A 19,177-nucleotide genomic window follows, 5' to 3' on the forward strand; every position below is an offset into this window, starting at 1 on the left:
CACTTGTGGCAGGACTAAGTATTCTCTAGACCAGGGATCGGCAACCTTTGGCATGCAGCCCATCAGGGAAATCCGCTGGTGGATTTGTCTACCTGCAGCATCCGCAGGTTCGGCTGATCGCAGCTCCCACTGGCCACAGTTCACCGTTTCAGGCCAATGGGGGCTGTGGGAAGCAGGTGGGCCGAGGGCTGTGCTGGCTGCCACTTCTCGCAGCCCCCATTGGCCTGGAACTGCGAACTGCGGCCAGTGGGAACTGCGATCGACTGAACCGGAAGACGCTGCAGGTAAACAAACCGTCCCGGTCTGCCTGCGGATTTCCCTGACAGGCCATGTGCCAAAGATTGCCGATCCCTGATCTAGACCGTTCCTGACAGTTGTTTGTCTAACCTACTCTTAAAAATCTCCAATGATGGAGATTCCACAACCTCCCTTGGCAATTTATTCCAGTGCTTAACCAACCCTGACAGTTAGGAAGTTTTTCCTCATGTCCAACCTAAACCTCCCTTGCTGCAATTTAAGCCCATTGGAAGTTAAGAAAAACAATTTTTCTTCCTCCTCCTTGTAATAACCTTTTATATATTTTAAAATTATCAGGTCCCCTCTCAGTCTTCTCCTTTCCAGACTAAACAAACCCAATTTTTTCATCTTCCCTCATAGGTCATGTTTTCTAGATCTTTAATTATTTTGTCACTCTTCTCTGGACTCTTTCCAACTTGTCCACATCCTTCTTGAAATGTGGCACCCAGAACTAGACATAATACTCCAGTTGAGGCCTAATCAGTGCAGAGTAGAACAGAAGAATTACTTCTCGTGTCTTGCTTACAGCACTCCTGCTTGCTTTTTTTGCAACAGCGTTACACTTTTGACTCATATTTAGCTTGTGGTCCATTGTGACCTCCAGATCCCTTTCTACAGTACTCCTTCCTAGGCAGTCATTTCCCATTTTGTATGTGTGCAACTGATTGTTCCTTCCTAAGTGGAGTACTTTGCATTTGTCCTTATTGAATTTCATTGTATTGACTTCAGACCATTTCTCTAGTTTGTCCAGATCATTTTGAAGTTTAATCCTGTCTTCCAAAGCACTTCAACCCCTCCCAGCTTGGAATTATCTGCAAACTTTATAAGTGTACTCTGTATGCCATTATCTAAATCATTGATGAAGATATTGAACAGAACTGGACCCAGAACTGATCCCTGCGGGATACCACTCATTATGCCCTTCCAGCGTGACTGTGAACCACTGATAATTACTCTTTGGGAATGGTTTTCCAACCAGTTTTGCACCCACCTTATAGTAGCTCCATCTAGGTTGCATTCCCTAGTTTATCAGAAGGTCATGCGAGACAGTATCAAAAGCTTTACTAAAGTCAAGATATACCACGTCTGCTTCTTCCCCCTCTATCCACAAGGCTTGTTACCCTGCCAAAGAAAGCTATCAGGTTGGTTTGACGCAATTTGTTTTGACAAATCCATGCTGACTGTTACTTATCACTTTATTATTTTTTAGATGTTTGCAAATTGAGTGGTTAATTATTTGCATTAATCCATGACTTTTCAAAGATAATCGCTAATGGTTCTGATATCTCCTCAGTCAGCTCCTTGAGTATTCTAGGATGCATTTCATCAGGCCCTGGTGACTTGAAGACATCTAATTTGTCCAAGTAATTTTTAACTTGTTCTTTCCCTATTTTAGCCTCTTCTGATTCTACCTCATTTTCACTGGCATTCGCTATGTTAGATGTCCAATCACCACCAACCTTCTTGGTGAAAAACGAAACAAAGAAGTCATTAAGTACCTCTGCCATTTCCACATTTTCTGTTATTATTCCCCCCCCCCCTTATTGAGTAATGCGCCTACCCTGTCCTTAGCTTTACTCTTGCTTCTAATGTATTTTTAGAATGTTTTCTTGTTACCCTTTATGTCTCTAGCTAGTTTCATCTCATTTTGTGCCTTGGCCTTTCTGATTTTGTCCTTACATACTTGCGTTATTTCTTCATATTCATCTTTTGTAATTCAACCTAGTTTCCACTTTTTGTAGGACTCTGTTTTGATTTTTAGATCATTGAAGATCTCCTGGTTAAGACAGGGTGGTCTCTTGCCATACTTCCTATCTTTCCTATACAGTGGGATAGTTTGGTCTTCTGCCCTTAATAATGCATAAATCTTCGAGGGGCTGAGGCCTTAAATAATATTTTATTGACCTAATGAGTAATATCAGATTTACCCTAAAACTAGTAATTCAGTCAATAATTCAATCAGGATGAACACATAAGTGTTATTTTTTGCCGTTAACAGGGTGCTTGAAGAAAGACTAAGAAGCTGAACATTTCTAATGTAGGAATTTACTTTCTATGGCCAAAATAGCTCTGTTCCAGCCAAAAGAAATCAGTCTTTTATTGACGATTCAGTGCACAGTAGGAAAGAGGTTATTGGGCTTGGAGATTGACATTTGTATTCAGAAAAAACACCATAGCACATAACTTATTTTACAAAGCTATTAGAAATTAAGGTCATCTTATTGTTGTAAAGGCTAATAAAAGTGGCCACTTAAGTAAACTGCAATACAGAAACTAATCTGAATATGAGTTTTTGTAACATTTCCCTTGCTCTTCTCACCCTACACCAAAAATTGTAGCAGCCAGCCAAGGGTTCACCTAATTGCTTGCACAACTTCCTCTGCCTCTTTCTGGTTTAAGTAAACTTCTCAGACAATTGGTGAGGCTGGACATCTCCCACAGTCAGGAGCTTTGTGGGTGGGCCCCTTTGCAAGCTAGAGTTTTGCTGGCCTCCTTTTCTACCGGTTCAGGTGATCTCCTGGGTGGTGACCATAATATGAGCACTGCTGGGGGACGTGCAATCCCTCATAGGAGCTAGGTTGTCACAATTTGACTCTTCCCCTTTGACTTAATCCCTCAGGTCATCATCAGTGCAGTGAAGGAAGATTGCATGGCCACTGCCCATGCTGTAGCTGTTTTGTGGGATTACCTGAGGAATCCAAGTTTTGCATGAGGACCAATAATTGCCTTAGAGCCAAACATTTGTATTTGGGTTTTGAATTTTATGATGTGGATTGCTGTTCAAAAGTTACTGAAATAAGGCCATCCAACTTATTTCTTTTGTTACTTGAAGCAAACAATGAAGTGCACTTTTGTTAAATTTACAAAAAAGTAATATCAGATGGGCACCACACTACCTGCAGAATAGACAAAGGCAACATTTTTTTATGAAAGGCCAGTGTTTTTGACCTACCATATGTTTTTAGTACCCTGAAATAAGAGAGATTGATGGGTCATCAAAGTTTATTTATAGCTTTGGAATTTGTTCTCATTAGTAACTCTAAATTGGGTTCTTATGCAGCTGAGCAGTGCAGGTTTTTTGTTTAATAAAAGCCTAATCTTCTCATTTATTTTCAATGTTTATTCCCTAAAAGCCAAAGATACTTTAAAAAGATACTTCTAAAAACTGCATGGAAGTGAATTCCGAATGAGTATTTGCCTCCACGCAAATGAAACTAGGCAGGTCTGCTGTATATTTTAACTCCTCATCTGACCTTGTCCTGAAAATGAGAAATACTCCAGTGGAAAACCTACAGAGGTGTCGGGGCAGAGGGGAATGAAAGGAAAGTTAAGTATTGTCTGATCATCCAGTCCTCTAATGCTGTATATGAAGCTCTTGTAATGGTGTGCTTGTGTGTGCGTGCATGCGCACATGTGATACTATTGACAGTCTCTTGTGTTTGGTTTTTCGTTTGTTTGTTTTTTTAATTCTCTTCTGGTGTAAGGCCATTAGAACATAAAGAGAATCTAGAGCAGACCTCAGGCCTGCCATAGACTGTGCTGGGTCTGAACCATCCCCTGAAAAACTGTCTTCCTTGTATCCCTGCACTGATACTGAGTTTTTGTCCTCCCTTGTCTTCCAAGACTCTTAATCTCCTCTGGTTCTCCTCCATCTCTTGTCGTCTTTCGGGAAGTGGGGGAAAGGGGGAATAGGGCTATCATAAATATAAAGGGCAGGGTAAACACCTTTAAAATCCCTCCTGGCCAGAGGAAAAAACATTTCACCTGTAAAGGGTTAAGAAGCTAGGATAACCTTGCTGGCACCTGACCAAAATGACCAATGAGGAGACAAGATACTTTCAAAGCTGGAGGGGGGAGGAGAAACAAAGGCTCTCTCTGTCTGTGTGATGCTTTTGCCAGGAACAGAAAAGGAATGGAATCTTAGAACTTAGTAAGTAATCTAGCTAGATATGCGTTATGCTGTTTTGTTTAAATGGCTGATAAAATAGCTGTGCTGAATGGAATGGATATTCCTGTTTCTGTGTCTTTTTGTAAATTAAGGTTTTGCCTAGCGGGATTCTCTGTTTTGAATCTGATTACCCTGTAAGGTATTTACCATCCTGATTTTACAGAGGTGATTCTTTTACTTTTTCTTCAATTAAAATTCTTCTTTTAAGAACCTGATTGCTTTTTCATTGTTCTTAAGATCCAAGGTTTGGGGTCTGTGTTCACCTATGCAAATTGATGAGGATTTTTATCAAGCCTTCCCCAGGAAAGGGGGTGTAGGGTTTGGGGAGGATTTTGGAGGGAAAGACATTTCCAAGCAGGCTCTTTCCCGGTTATATATCTGTTAGACACTTGGTGGTGGCAGCAATAAAGTACAGGGCAAAAGGTAAAATAGTTTGTACTTTGGGGAAGTTTTAACCTAAGCTGGTAAAAATAAGCTTAGGGGGTTTTCATGCAGGTCCCCACATCTGTACCCTAGAGTTCAGAGTGGGGAAGGAACCTTGACAAGGGCTCTTTCCATTCTATTCTCTCTCTAGCTCTAGGTGATGTCTTCTGTTGTCATGGACTCAAAAATCTGCCTCTGCACTCCTGACCAGCCCAGTTTCTCAGCCTCTCTCTCTGACATCATCTGGATGTCTTGCTGTCTTTCAAATGAAACTTAACATGACTCAAACTGAACTTGTAATTTTTTTCTCAAACCCTCCCCATTCTCTCTATCCCTCATTACCATGGACCACTGTTCCCTCTAAGCTGTGTGTGTGTGTGCGTGTGCACACAGATCTTAAATCCCATGCACACAGCGACACACCGCGTGCACTCCAGCTTCGGCAGCTGATTTTTTTTTTTTTTTTGCTTCAGCGGCGGCACAGAAGAAATTTTTTGCGCACACGGCCTGTTAAAAATTAGAGGGAACATTGCCATGGTCAAGGCCACACATTCTTCTGGTAACCCAGACTTGAAATTTGGGGATAATTGTTGACTCCATCTTCACCCCCAGCCCATACCTCTAGGAAACATTTAAGAATTGGTACTTCTTCCTCCCTAATGTTTCTAGAATCTGCCCCACACAGCCACTTTCATTTTGGCTACTGAAACTTCCTCTCCAATATCGACATCTAATACCTTCACTAGCCACTCCAATATCCACATTACTCCTCCATTCCCACATCCATATAAAACATAACTGCTAAAATAATCTGTCATGACGTTCACTCAGATTATATATCTGTCTCTCAGTGCATGCATGCACACATATACTTTGAATTAGTCCATTGCCTTCACATTTTCCCTGATATCAAATTCAAGCTTCTTGTCCTTAGGTTCAAGGCTCTTCACAATCCTGCCTATTCTTTCTGCCCTGTTGTGATGTTTCCTGGGAGAACCCAGCATTGTGAGGCACTTCGCTAGTGCCTGCCCTTAGTACAAGGAAGTCTTGTCTGTGCCAGCCACGGGTCAGCTCTCCTACCTCCACCAATACAAGCACTTCCCTCCAGGCCTATACAAGCCCAGCTCTCTCTCTACAGGTTAGTGATAGGCACACTCCAAGCCCCAAGCCTTCTGAGCATCCTCATGCAGTGTTCAGCCCCAAGTCCACTGGACACTCACAGTATTCACAGATTCACTGCTCCCAAAGGAACAGTACACTGTAGCTTACTAGTTACACCTCAGATCACTGCTCCACTTAACACACAGCACATAGCTACATTTATAGTGAGAACAAGTAAAAACATATAGAGATTTGAGTGATAGCCAATATTGGAAACAAATGGAAACAAAATAAAAACATAACATATTCTAGAACCTTGGTTTACTTAACAAATTATTGTCCTGTCTTATAAAGCAAAAGCTCACACAAAATTCTTAGAGCATTGCAGCCAGGCTTGGCCGTGATCATCTTTTCATGGGACAAGTCACATTGTCAGCTTGTTGCCTCAGTGGAAAAGATACAGGGTATCTCTCTGTACCCGCAGTTATATGCCCCCAATCCATTGTCTCTACTAGTAAACAGGACAGCTGCATGCTGGTTGTTTTATCCTGATCAGCTCTTGATCAACATTTAGATCAGACTGTAGATAGGTCTCTGTTGTGAAGCAAACAATATACAACACACACCTGACCAGCCAGCGAGACATAAGCATCTCTTCCCTCTTACCTGACAGGAGCACATTTATCACCTTCAAGTGACCTGCCTTAATTTACACACTTTAAGAACATCATTTTCAATACAGATATGTAAACTTAAATATTATCTGTACATCGATGTCACAATGTTTATGATCATGAATGGGGTACTGGCCCTTGGCAAGACCTTATATACGTTTTGATGAATTATTGTGCATATAAACTCTATGGCCATGCCAGTTGGCACCAAGAGCTCCCTGGGTCACATCTGCTGTTGAGACTTGTGAATTGTCCCTCTCTCCCAACTCTACTAATGATGGCAGCTTCATCCTCGCCTTTCTCTACTGCTTCACCAGTTGTTTTCATGCTTTCTTCTGTTCCATTTCTTCTGAACATAATGCTTCCCAGGAACTTCTGTACAAGGACCTTTCCTCTCCTTTTTCAGTTTCCCCCTCAAGTCCCAACTCTACCATGATCAGAAATCAACAAATGAATAGTGGGTTAGGTCAAGAGATGATTCGTTTTAATTTGGCAAACAAACAAAAACTCCCTCTCATCGCTCTCTCTCATTTGTCACATCTTAGATTGTGAGAACGTTGGGAGACAGTGGGGCAGATCCTCAGCTGATTTAAACAGGTGTAGTTCCACTTAAGTCAATAGAGCTAGCCGAATTTACACAATTGAGGGCCTGGTTCAGTCTCTCAGAGTTTTCGTGGACAGCACCTAGCACAAATAAATATTAATTCTGACACGTTTCTATAAGTTTAATTCTTAAATGGCATCCCTAGCCATTTCTCATCATAACTGGAATTAAACAAACAAATCTAGTAAATTCTGATTTTCAATATTTATTTGACCTTCATAATATTGTCTTTATCAATTTTCCTATGAATACAGAAATTACTGTGAAATTAGGCCTACACACATTTGTTAGATGTTTGATATAGGTAAACAGGTATTCCATTTTTCTATTCAAATTCTATAAATGAAAAAAAAAATTCTTTCTTGAGGCTGGCATAGATTTTGCACTTTAGAGATGGGCCAGCATCAAAGTGCGAGGTTTTCACAAAAAGGACCCAAGCAATTTTTGAAATATGCATGTTTTGCTAATGTTTTCCTGGAAAGTTTTTCAAATCACAGTCACAGCTCCACTATGTTTAAATGTTTGCATGTATGAATACCATGTTTGGAATGCTCAGAAGTGAGCATTCATACTGGAAAATGGATTGCGAGAGTTACATGGACCTGTGTGACCTATGTATCTGTGAATTGACTGAGTCCCTAGCCTTTCTTCAACAAAGAAAATACGGCCTGATTTTAAAGGTATTTAGATACTGATTAGGATTTTCAAAACTATCTAGACACTTAGCACCCAATAATGGGAGACAGGCACCTAGGTGCGCTTGAAAATCGCAGTAGGCACCTAAATACCATTAAGAATCTGACCCATGGTCCCTGATGTAGGGTGAAAACTTAACCCTTCCCTGGCATTTGACTTTATAGGTAACGTAAAAACAATACAACTTATAACCTTAGCCTAAACTTCCTCACTGAAGTTCACTGTTCTAGGTGTTCCCTCCAGAATCAATTCTGACGTAGTTTCTTCTGTCCCTAAAATATATTTGCACACACTGTTCTATTTTATTTCTCTGTTCCACTTGTTGAGTACCTCAATGCCGTGCTTTGTAATGCAATTCCTAAGTAGACCTTTACAGTTATTCCCATTTGGGGTGCTTTCCTATATTCATTGCCTCACCTAAGAGGTGCCTAAGCAGGTGAGTGCTCATGCCTGTAGATTTACAACCTTAGGCATCAAAATACTGTACATTAATTTAACTTTATACCCTATAATGACTTATTTTTTTCAAGAAAAAAAATAAATCATTTATAAAATACTCTATATTTTCTTAAGAAATCTAATTGATCACACACTATTAACTTAAATATAGCAAAGATCATTAAAATGTTTCCTGTTGTCTGAAATTCTTAACAGAGTAAGAGTACCATGATTAACTAGACTACTGTGCTTTAATGAATATTGCATTGATTTCCTATAAGTTACTGTGAGGCATGGTAACAGACACATTTTGAACAACTTTTGCTGTTATATATTGTATGGTTCTAAGCCCTTGTGAATGGAAAATGTTTTTGGTTTTTTTACAGTGGTTAAAGATGCTATAAAAAGTAGTAGGGGCCAGGTTTTTAAAGGTATTTAGGCATCTAAAGGTGCAGATAGGGCCTAGTGCGATTTTTCAACGGCGCCTATGTGCCTAACTCTCACTGAAATCAATTGTATTACATTGATGTGAACACACCATAGTAGAGCAGAGAATCAGGCCCCCTAAAATTAAACTTGGATAGATTTATGTAGGCTCTTAGGTGATAGGGCTAGAAAACACTTTCTGGATCATTTAGTTTGTCACCTTATACTATTCCAGGATTTTGAAACAGTAAGTTCCCAAAGGAAGTCAGTGAGGCACCTTCACAAGAGTACATTATTGTCTCTGCTTTTCTGGTCATGTTGTCTGGTTTTTCTTCGTGTTTCATAAGAGTATTATGAATTCTATCAAGTTGATACAAATAGAAGAGAAATGGAAACTTGTAACAATATAGATTTAAAGAGTCAGAAGTCAGTCAAGATTTCTAATGAATTAGCAAGGCCCGATGACATTCATCCTAGGGTACTTAAGGAACTAGCTAAAGTAATCTCAGAGCCATTAGCAATTATCTTTGAGAACTCATGGACAATGGGTGAGGTCCCAGAGGATTGGAGAAGGCAAACTTAGTACCTGTCTTTAAGAAGCAGGAACAAAGAAGTTCTGGGGCACTATAGGCCAATCAGCCTAACTTTGAACCTGGAAAGATACTGGAACAGAGCATTAAACAATCAATTCACAAACATCTAGAGGATAATTGGGTTATAAAGAATACCCAGCATGGATTTGTCAGGAGCACATCACACCAAATCAACCCAATTTCCTTGTTTGACAGGGTTACTGATCTAGTGGATAACAGGGAAAGAGAAGATGTGATAGATCTTGATTTTAGTAAGGCTTTTGACATAGCCCCACATGAGACTCATAAACAAACTAGGGAAATGTTGTCTTGATGAAATTACTGGCTTGGTGAAATCTACTTATGGAACACACTGCTAGTTTGTGCTCTCTGCCCTGTTTTCTAACAGTCTGCCCTAAGGTAGGCACTCATGGTCATGAGCCACTCTAGACAGCGTGACACCATCTATGGACAAAATACACACTCCATTTTTATATAGGTTGGGTTGTGTTTTTTTTTGGAGGGTGGGGGACTCATTTTATAGATGGTGCAGGGCAGTATAGCCGTGGCCATTTTATAAGGAGTGCTGTAATGCGGAGGAGAGGTACATAAGGCTATTAATTGTGGAGTCCCATCCCATACTTACAACAATCAGTGAGTAACTAGTAAAAATTTCATATCTGCTTGTTTAACTTTTTTCCTCTCTTGTGGTGTCCATTTTGAATTCCACATAGGGTCAGAGGGAAGAAGTGGGGGCTCTAGGGGAACAGTTCCGCGTGAATGGAAGCCTCGGCTTATATTATAATTTAATAGGGTCATAAACTAGAAATCCCTCCTATTCATAGATTAGTAAATCTAAACATGGTGACAGAAATTTACCAGGCCCCAGTGCTTGCTCTGATGCCCATCCTGCCCACCTGCAAATCCCCAAGGCCAGCTCCTATGAATATGGCCCCAGGATGTGCTATAGCTGCTCTGGCAGATAAGCCTGTTTGATTACCAACCTCAGCATCAGGGTCACTTCTTGCCTTTCATCAAGCAGCTTGTTCTCCTCAGCGGGGCCTGTGACTGGGGGGTTATTAGGGTGATATTCCCCACTCAGCAAATTTTCATGCACTACAGTGGGCTCTGCTCATCAAAGAGGCAAATTCCTCAAAAAGAGCAGGAAAAGAGGGAATTAATAAAGGTGCTGTTAGCATCCTTGACTTTGCAGGAATCTGTCTTCAGTCACTTGATTCACTCTCTGCATTATTCTGCTGTCCAGTTGCCTCCAACAGTTTAGATATAGGTTTGTATACATGACCATTTTTTATACCCTTGCTAAAGTAAAACGTCTTGCTCACCTTGCCCTAGAGATTAACCAGAATGCAGTTCTGTTCCTCTGGCCAGCTAATAGCGGACCTTGATGCAGGGTGACTTGTTGGTGCTGGCCATAGCTAAACCTATGGGTTAATTGTGTTTCCAGTTGAGCAAGTCAAAAAAAAAAAAAAGAAGAAGTGTTAAGTGCCAAGCAGCTGCATTTGAACCAGGAAGTTGCTTCCAGTTCTTGGGAAGCAAGTGGGAAATTTGGGGATGAAATCGCTGAGAAGCACAACCCCAGGGGATTGTGGGATAACCTAGAACTGTCAAGAACTGAGTCAGGTGACCAGGTGCATCCACATGGCAAAATTCCTGGGCTTTGAGGCACACTCTGACATGGTCCGTGGGCCTGAGTCCAGAGGAGTTCCAGGCCCAAGTCACACTGATTTCTGTGCAGAAGAAAGCACAGATAGGGTTTAAACCTGAGTCAGAGCCAGGGCTTAATGGGCTGTGTAGCCATACCCCTACATCTCGAAGGAAGCTGCTGGTTGAAGGCCCAGTTCAGAAGTCTGTTCCTAGTTGGTTGTTTTTGTAGTTACTCAAACAGTGGAAGTTTTGTATGAATTAGGTCTGAATAATAGCCATATTCAGAGTTTGACCCATGGATAAGAAGCAGCACATTCTTCAAGGAGTCTATTTTTTTCATTAAAAAGACATATACAGTATTTGTATTGTTTTCATTTGTACAGAGCGTGGTACTTACACCAGCAAAAATACAGAGATTAGACATCAAAGTAAATGATGTAACTAGACAAAAAGAGATGCGTGTGCACAGCATGACAACCAATGGTGAGATGTAGTAAAATTGTTTCCAAAGTTGGATATGCTCATACGGTGACAACATTCTGTCATGTACTTTTATTTTTGTGACACCAAGTGATTGATGTAGGTGCCATATTTCTTTGATTGATGCCAGTGCTAAAGGATGACCATTCATCACTATATGTTGTGCTTTAACAGATGCTTTGACTTAGAAAACAGATTTGTACAGGATGCTTTGGCCAATCAGGAGAATACCTTATCCATGTAAGTATGAGGAGGTGTAATGTGTAATTTACTTTTATGAAGTCGTCTGTGTCTGTTTAACTGGAGAGTTTTTATGTTCTACATTATCAGAAAATTTGGATCAACTGTCCAGTGAGTGACACATATTCCATTTGAGAGACAGGCAAACTTTCTTGTTAATAGCACATTCCCTTTATTATCCATAAATCTCCGAACCACTGGGCATTAACAATTACAGCGCTGGCTGGACATTGAACATGTCATACACCAAGGAGAAAAATTTTCACAAGTACCTAAGTAACTCAGACTTAAGTGCCTAAATCCCATTTTCAAAAGTGGCTTGGTGGCTTAAATCCCATTGACATTCAATGATATGTAGGCATAGAAATGTGCATAGAAAGTATGTGCATAGAAAGTAGTAATTATCTTGTGCATAGAAAGTATGTGCATAGAAAGTAGTAATTATCTTGTTTGTTGCATCTTCAGGCATAGTTGGTACATAGTGAGAAAACATTGAGACAGAGAAGGAGGGGGCTTAGGCCTGTTGCAAACAGGACGAGCATATCTGAAAAACACACAAAGCAATTGTGGTTCCATAGGTGTAGAACAACAAGAGCCCTTGGATTATAAGAGGTCAGTTATTTCCTTTACAGAATAAGAGGACCAGAAGGGAGTTAGAGTTGAACCATGAAAGTTAATCTCTGCGCAGAGCATAAACCATCTGTTGAGGAAATTGCCGTTTTCTCTCCTTTCTGTATGTGGGCTGGAAATTTGCAGGTATCATCCCCAGGTTCTTCAAGTCTTCTGTCCCTAAATTTTCTCAAATTCCTGAGTATCCCATCATATTAGATAGATGAGGTTATTCTAGAAATTCTGTGAGAAGAGTCTATTTCAAGGTATTTCTTTACTGCCAGGAACTGCAGGGTACACCAAAATGTATGGTAATTTGGTTTTCAAAAGTGAATCTAAATAAATTATCCTAGAAAAGTATTCACTTATGGTCTGGTGAATATTTCTGGTGAAGGTTTGGGTTGGTTCTTATTTTGTCTGAACCAGTTTGTCTATCCCTAATCTCACCTCTATGTGTGACCTGAAAAATTATATTGCTTAATTTGAGACGGACAAGTAAAGCAGAGTCAGTATCCAGAATGTAATACAGCTGGTGTAGCACAGGAAGTCCTCTCATCCATTGATTACTACCTTCCTTTTCTCAACAAAGGTTTTTCATACTGCTAGAGGATACCTCATCTCTTTTTTCACTTCCATTCAATTTCTGGAATAGATCCCATCTGGCTCTGAAATGTTATCAGACTTTGCACATTTCTCTAGCACCTTTGTTCTGATGTTAACTATGGGTTCCTTTCTGTGTTTACTTTCCTTATACTCTTGAAAAAAACATGTCAGTTACTGGCATCTAATTTCCATCCCTTTGTATTTATTTATTTAATTTTTGATTTATGAAATGGGCCTCTCCTGTCCCCCACTTTCTCTTTTAGATAAGTGTATAAAGCACTAACGATGAGGATTTTCAGGAAGGAGGGGGCATTGTTTTGCAACAGCAGTAGCGTTTATCAGCGTTACCCATTTCAGTAGTGGCATTGTCTCCTTGTCTTACTGCTGACCTCTTTCATTTGTTATGTACTTTACAAAACCCTAGTTTTCAAAGGAGCAGAATGTGACTTTCCAACCACAGCCCTTGGAAGTGGATGATACGGATCCATACTGCTCTAGGAGAGCACCAGAGAGATGTGCCTCAGAGATGCATGACCTCTACCTGTACAGCTCTTTTCACACGGGAGTTGTGCAATCTGCACAAGTAGAATGGAGTCAATTTCTCTCCTCCCACCCTCTTCACAATGCCTCAGTGCACAAACACCACTCTATTCAGTGGTAAGGCCAAGCTCCTGCACTTCCTTACTTCCTTTTCAGCAGCTTGCTCTCCAGAGCAGAGGGCTGCTCTTGTCAAGGGCCCACAAAATGAATGGCCCACCACTGAACAATGCAAGCTCATGCAAAGTCTGTCATTTCATCAAAGGAAAATTGAGTTTCCCACACACTTTAATCCAAACACACACTGGTTATGATAAAACAATAAGATAAGTTTATTAACTACAGAAATATTTTAAGTGATTACAAGTGATAATGCATAACGGTCAACATTGGTTACAAAAGAAAATAAAAGAGTAATATGCAAGCTAATACCTAACTTCGCAAGTTAAGTGAACTTAAAAGCAAAGATTTTGTCTCACCATACACTATTGTACATTTCACAGGCTGGGTCTCCTTCTGGTCTGGGACCACTCTCACTTTAGTTCAGTTCTTTGGGAGTTAATGTCATGAGTAGAGAGATGGGAGGAGGAGACGTGAACTCGAGTGTTTTTCTCTTCCTTTGTAACTCAATTTCTTGTGCTAGAAACATCCTTGCTGAGTCATAGTGACATTTAGTCCATTGTGGACGTGAGGTTTGAAATGATCCTGTGATGCAATGTACATTTCTTGTTGACACCTTCCCATTGCTGAAGCGTGGCTGCTTAAGCAGGTGATCGCTCTTTAACACCTGTTTCGGGTGCTAGCTTGTCTGTGTCTCTGAAATACTGGTTTGGACGTGCTTGTCTTAACCTTGGAGCATGTTATAACAATGATACATTCGAAAATCTAATAACTTCTCATACAGTGTTGATACACACATTTTATCAGGACAACAATATTCAACAGAGTATGAGTTTTCAAATGATATCTCACAAGGCATATGTCAAGGTTCCTTCCCCACTCTGAACTCTAGGGTACAGATATGGGGACCTGCATGAAAGACCCCCTAAGCTTATTCTTACCAGCTTAGGTTAAATGCTGCCACCAGCAAAGTGTTACACAAAGAACAGGGAAAGAGCCCGCTTGGAAACGTCTTTTCCCCCAAAATATCCCCCCAAGCACTACACCCCCTTTCCTGGGGAAGGCTTGATAAAAATCCTCACCAATTTGCATAGGTGAACACACAAACCCTTGGATCTTAAGAACAATGAAAAGCAATCAGGTTCTTAAAAGAGAATTTTAATTAAAGAAAAAGTAAAAGAATCACCTCTGTAAAATCACGATGGTAAATACCTTATAGGGTAATCGGACTCAGAACATAGAGAATCCCTCCAGGCTAAACCTTAAGTTACAAAAAGACACAAAACCAGGAATATACATCCCATTCAGCACAACTTATTTTATCAGACATTTAAACAAAATAGAATCTAACGCTTATCTAACTAGATTGCTTGCTAACTATTTACAGGAGTTCTGACCTGCATTCCTGCTCTGGTCCTGGCAAAAACATCACACAGACAGAGAGAACCCTTTGTTCCTCTGCCCCCCCTCCAGCTTTGAAAGTATCTTGTCTCCTCGTTGGTCATTTTGGTCAGGTGCCAGCGAGTTTATCTTAATTTCTTAACCCTTGATAGGTGAAAGGGTTTCTCCTCTGGCCAGGAGGGATTTAAAGGTGTTTACCCTTCCTTTTATATTTATGACAGCATACTTTGAACAACTTTTATAATAGTCTTTTAAAAGTGGTGACCATAACAGTGTAGACCTCACAGTGTCCCACTTTGATCATTGATAAGGTTTGTTTTAGCACAGAATAGAACATCCTGGCACTGAAACATGAAACTGTTACAGAACTTTAAGCCAGGATATTTTTTTCCACCAAAACAATTCAGTGAATTCAACTCAAATTTGATACATGTTTCGGTCAATCCAAATCTGCATTTTTCAGCCAACAAAGGTTTTTGCAGAAAAATTTCATCCAGCTGTAGAGGCAAAGTATTTTTCTATTCATTTTTTTTTATAGATTAGACCCCCTTTTCCTCAATTTGTTCTCTGTTGGCTAAGATTGCATAGTAGAAGAGAGGATGTCTTCCAATGCTAGTCAACTTAAGAAATTGCACTACCGCTGATGTCATTACCTTCAAAGAAAAAGAATGTTGGTATCATTTGAAGGAATAGAGCAGAAACTGAACTGAATATTTTCTAGTTTACACAAGACATCCATAAAATCTGTTATTTCTTTCAATTTCAGAATTGTGATTTCTAATTAAAATATTTGTAAACAGGATACTTTTTTATTTACTCTGCCCTGGAATGTATTTGGTGTGATTAAAATAAGTCAACATAAATGGTTGCAAGAAAATGGAGTCCTTCAAATGTACAACAGTTAATGAGACTCCATCATAATGTATAATAATGCTCATTTATATCAGATCAGACCAGAGTTGTTCATATAATTCCTTTTCTATTAGTTAGTACTATCTAAAGTGTATAAAGGGCTTAGTTGTTTTGGTTAGGGTGGTGTTGATCTGCTTTGTGGTGTTGACATTTTAGTGGCAATTGGCTCTGTTGCAATAAATTAATATGGTGGTTGTGTGATGGCTCCTGTCCCATGAGTATCTATCTAATCTGTTGAAAATGTCTGTCAAATTTATATTGGCATCGATAGCCATACATTCTGAACACCTTTCAAGAGTGATGTGTACACACAGTGGGTGCCATCTTTCCTCCAAGAACCATTTTAATATACTGTACAATATAGCTGTCTTAGTGTTCTTTTGGGGGGGAAACTATTGTGTGTGTGTGTTATACAAGAGATCAAACTAGATCATCACAATGGGTCCCTTCTGGCCTTGGAATCTATGAATCAGGAGTCAATGAACCAGTTATGAAAGTTATGGATCACCTTCATTGTCTGTCTGTGTACTTAGGCAGATTGACTTCCATATCCCCTTTCACTCTAGGTGTTGTATATCATCCTCTTAATAAGTAATTTCCTTCTCTCTTCTGTAACTCATAGTACATTTGGAGTGTGGTCACAAATATTTCTTCAAATATTATGGTGATTGAGAGACACCAGTATTTTACATCTCTTCTGTCTAGTTGCTACTGTACCTATTAAACGTAAATTAATTTACATTTGCTTGAACAGCATTGTGCATAGAGAAGAGAATAAGCCAGTAATTTGGCATTATTATTATTGAGTTGTTCAAACATTCTGTGTACCATCCACAAAAAACAAAAAACCCTCCAAACAAAAATTAAACAAAACTAAACAAAAAATCCACAACACACTATATATTAATATTATTCTATCATTGTGTTATCTAATAGTGTAATGTATCTATACAGTAGACAAATAGGGAAAAGCACAGTGTATATTTATGTATACATGTGGGGTAATGTAACTAAATATTTCACAATGTGATCATTTCAGTTACTGTAAATAGGTGTTTTCAAATAAAAGATTTTTACATACATTTTATATTTTGTTTTAAAAACAGCAGAATTTTTTCATGAAAATTGCTCCTCTATACTAAATTTTATTTGAAAAAATGAGTAAATATACTTGAAATGGATCAGGTTTCATTCTTTTGCAAAGTCATCAGATGAATATGATGTAGGATTTGTGTAGTTTCAAGAGAGTAAACTGTAAATTGGGCAACAGGGAAGACACTTTCAGTCCTAATGCACCATTAAATACATCCTAAAGTAACTTTAATAAAAAAGCAAACTTGGATATCTTCATCTGAAGGGGGAAAAATAAAAAAAAAAACAATTTTGGTGGCACCATCATGGAAAACATTCTTCTGACACATATTTTATGGGCATATCCACTAGTGAATCTACTGAGCAATGAGAAGAATTAAAAATTTAGTCAGAAAAATATATTAGTGGGCAAGTTAAACTTTATAGTAAAATAGTCATCTCAGTTTAATAATTGTAGGCAAAATCATTTCACTGGGGCTTGATTTTTTTCCTAGCAGACTTGGATTTTAGGAACATTTTTCAGATTTTCTTACAACCACATCAGAAATGGTGTGATTTCTCATTGGTGAGAGTATAGTATATATCCCACATATTCGGCTGAAATTGTGCCTTTAGGCACAGCTTGAGCTGTGGTGTGTAATATGCACCTCTCTTGGAGCATGCTTGCAAAACACCCCTCTGAGGTACAGGTCTCTACCGGTGTTCCTCTTGCTCCAGAGGGTATTTGTCTTCGTATAGTGGCAGTAATTTACAACCCCCACTCCCTCCATGGGGGATTAAATATATTGGCCGGCGTGTCGGGAAGTGAAGGTAATGTTTAGCCAATTCCTTTCCCCACCCTCCTGCTCCAGATGAAGTAGCATGTAGGTAAAGTCTAACCGAGGGGGATAATGTGGTTCTTCCTTCCTATCACTCCCTTGTATTCCAAGTCACAATGTGGTCCATTGCAGGTATGTTTCTCATAATGCAGAGCTGCTTTAGGTTTCCAGCATTTAGAAAGTTGAATATTTGAGTGACCTTTTAAGCATACATGAAACTCTCTCCAATATAAACATTGTAATAATAATACCATGTGAGTTTTTGTATCAAAGACAAATGGCCGGTTATATGTGCCTGTTTCTGGTATTACTAGATTCACGGAAAAAAACAAGATAATGGGCCAGATCATCAGCTGGTGCAAATAAGTGAACTTCTAATATGAGTCAGTGGAGCTGTGCTAATTTACACTGGCTGAAAATCTCACCCGTATTTTAACAAGGTGGCTACCTTAGTTTGGATCCTAGCTTTGCAAAGTCCCAAGATGTGCATCTATTTCCTTTAGTCTTTTTAGTGGCTTTTGTTAGAGTACACACATGAGTAGAAAAATAGTTTCTCCTTACTAGCATGTGTGTGCATGTGTTTATATATAGTATATTTTATCATTTGTTTTGCCCCTTTTCTCCTTCAGGACAGTTTGAAGGAAGGATTCTGCTCCTCCCCCCCAATAAATATATGAATTTTTTTTTCATATATTTATTTCCTCTCAGGTTACAAAACCATGTGACAGTTTTAAAAAGTTAAAAACTCCATTGCAACTATCATAGTCCTGAACTGAACTTCTGTTCATTCATCACCACCTACAAGCTTAGGACATCAACTTTGTGCTGTCCACTTGGCATGTCCCTGGAAGCTGAGATATATTATTTAAGCATTATTGCTTTGGCACATGTCATGTACATCTATTGTCATACTAGCAATGTTAATTGGTAGATGCTGTGATGCTTCTTTGGAAGTTACAGTCTTACCAAATGATGGTCTGGAAATTATGGGATCCTGAAGTTGACACTGCTGTGCTCCCATTCATTTGGAGCCTACAGGACAGTTAATACACTAGTGGCAAAATACATGGCTGACATAAATAGAATGATGGTACAAGTGATATATTGATTTAAATGATCCAAATTATTATTTGAAAGTGCCTGACGGTGTAAGTGAGTGAGATGCACTGCCAGTGAGGGCTGTTGTGCTCCAAGGGGAATTTGCCCCATGGGTGAGGGTAGGCACTAGCAAGCTGTGCCAGGCTTTAAATTGTGCCAGGCTCCATGGAACCCCTATAGGGTTGTAGAAGAGAGATTCTGAATCAGAGCTTTCTGTTTACACAATTGTTTGATATGACTAATTGGTAGTATTTTCAAAAGTTTCTAAGTAACTAAATCACCTGTTCAAACGTGACTTTGGAAGATTTTTATAAATATTTCGGTCCCTAATGATGCAGATAAATGCATTGACATCAATGGAGGTTAGCGCCCTGGGTGTGTTTGAAAATCTTAGTATGTGCCTGTCTGCATCATTAGATGCC

The 19,177-nt window shown here is 39.5% G+C and overlaps 1 protein-coding gene across 2 annotated transcripts in view; it reads left to right on the forward strand.

Annotated features, from left to right (window-relative positions):
- The window catches only part of NRG3 (neuregulin 3), an 894,861-nt gene that overhangs the window by 701,499 nt on the left and 174,185 nt on the right, over positions 1-19,177 (forward strand). The window lies entirely within an intron of this gene.

The sequence above is a fragment of the Caretta caretta genome, chromosome 7, assembly GCF_965140235.1.
Source record: "Caretta caretta isolate rCarCar2 chromosome 7, rCarCar1.hap1, whole genome shotgun sequence".
Taxonomy (NCBI): domain Eukaryota; kingdom Metazoa; phylum Chordata; order Testudines; family Cheloniidae; genus Caretta; species Caretta caretta.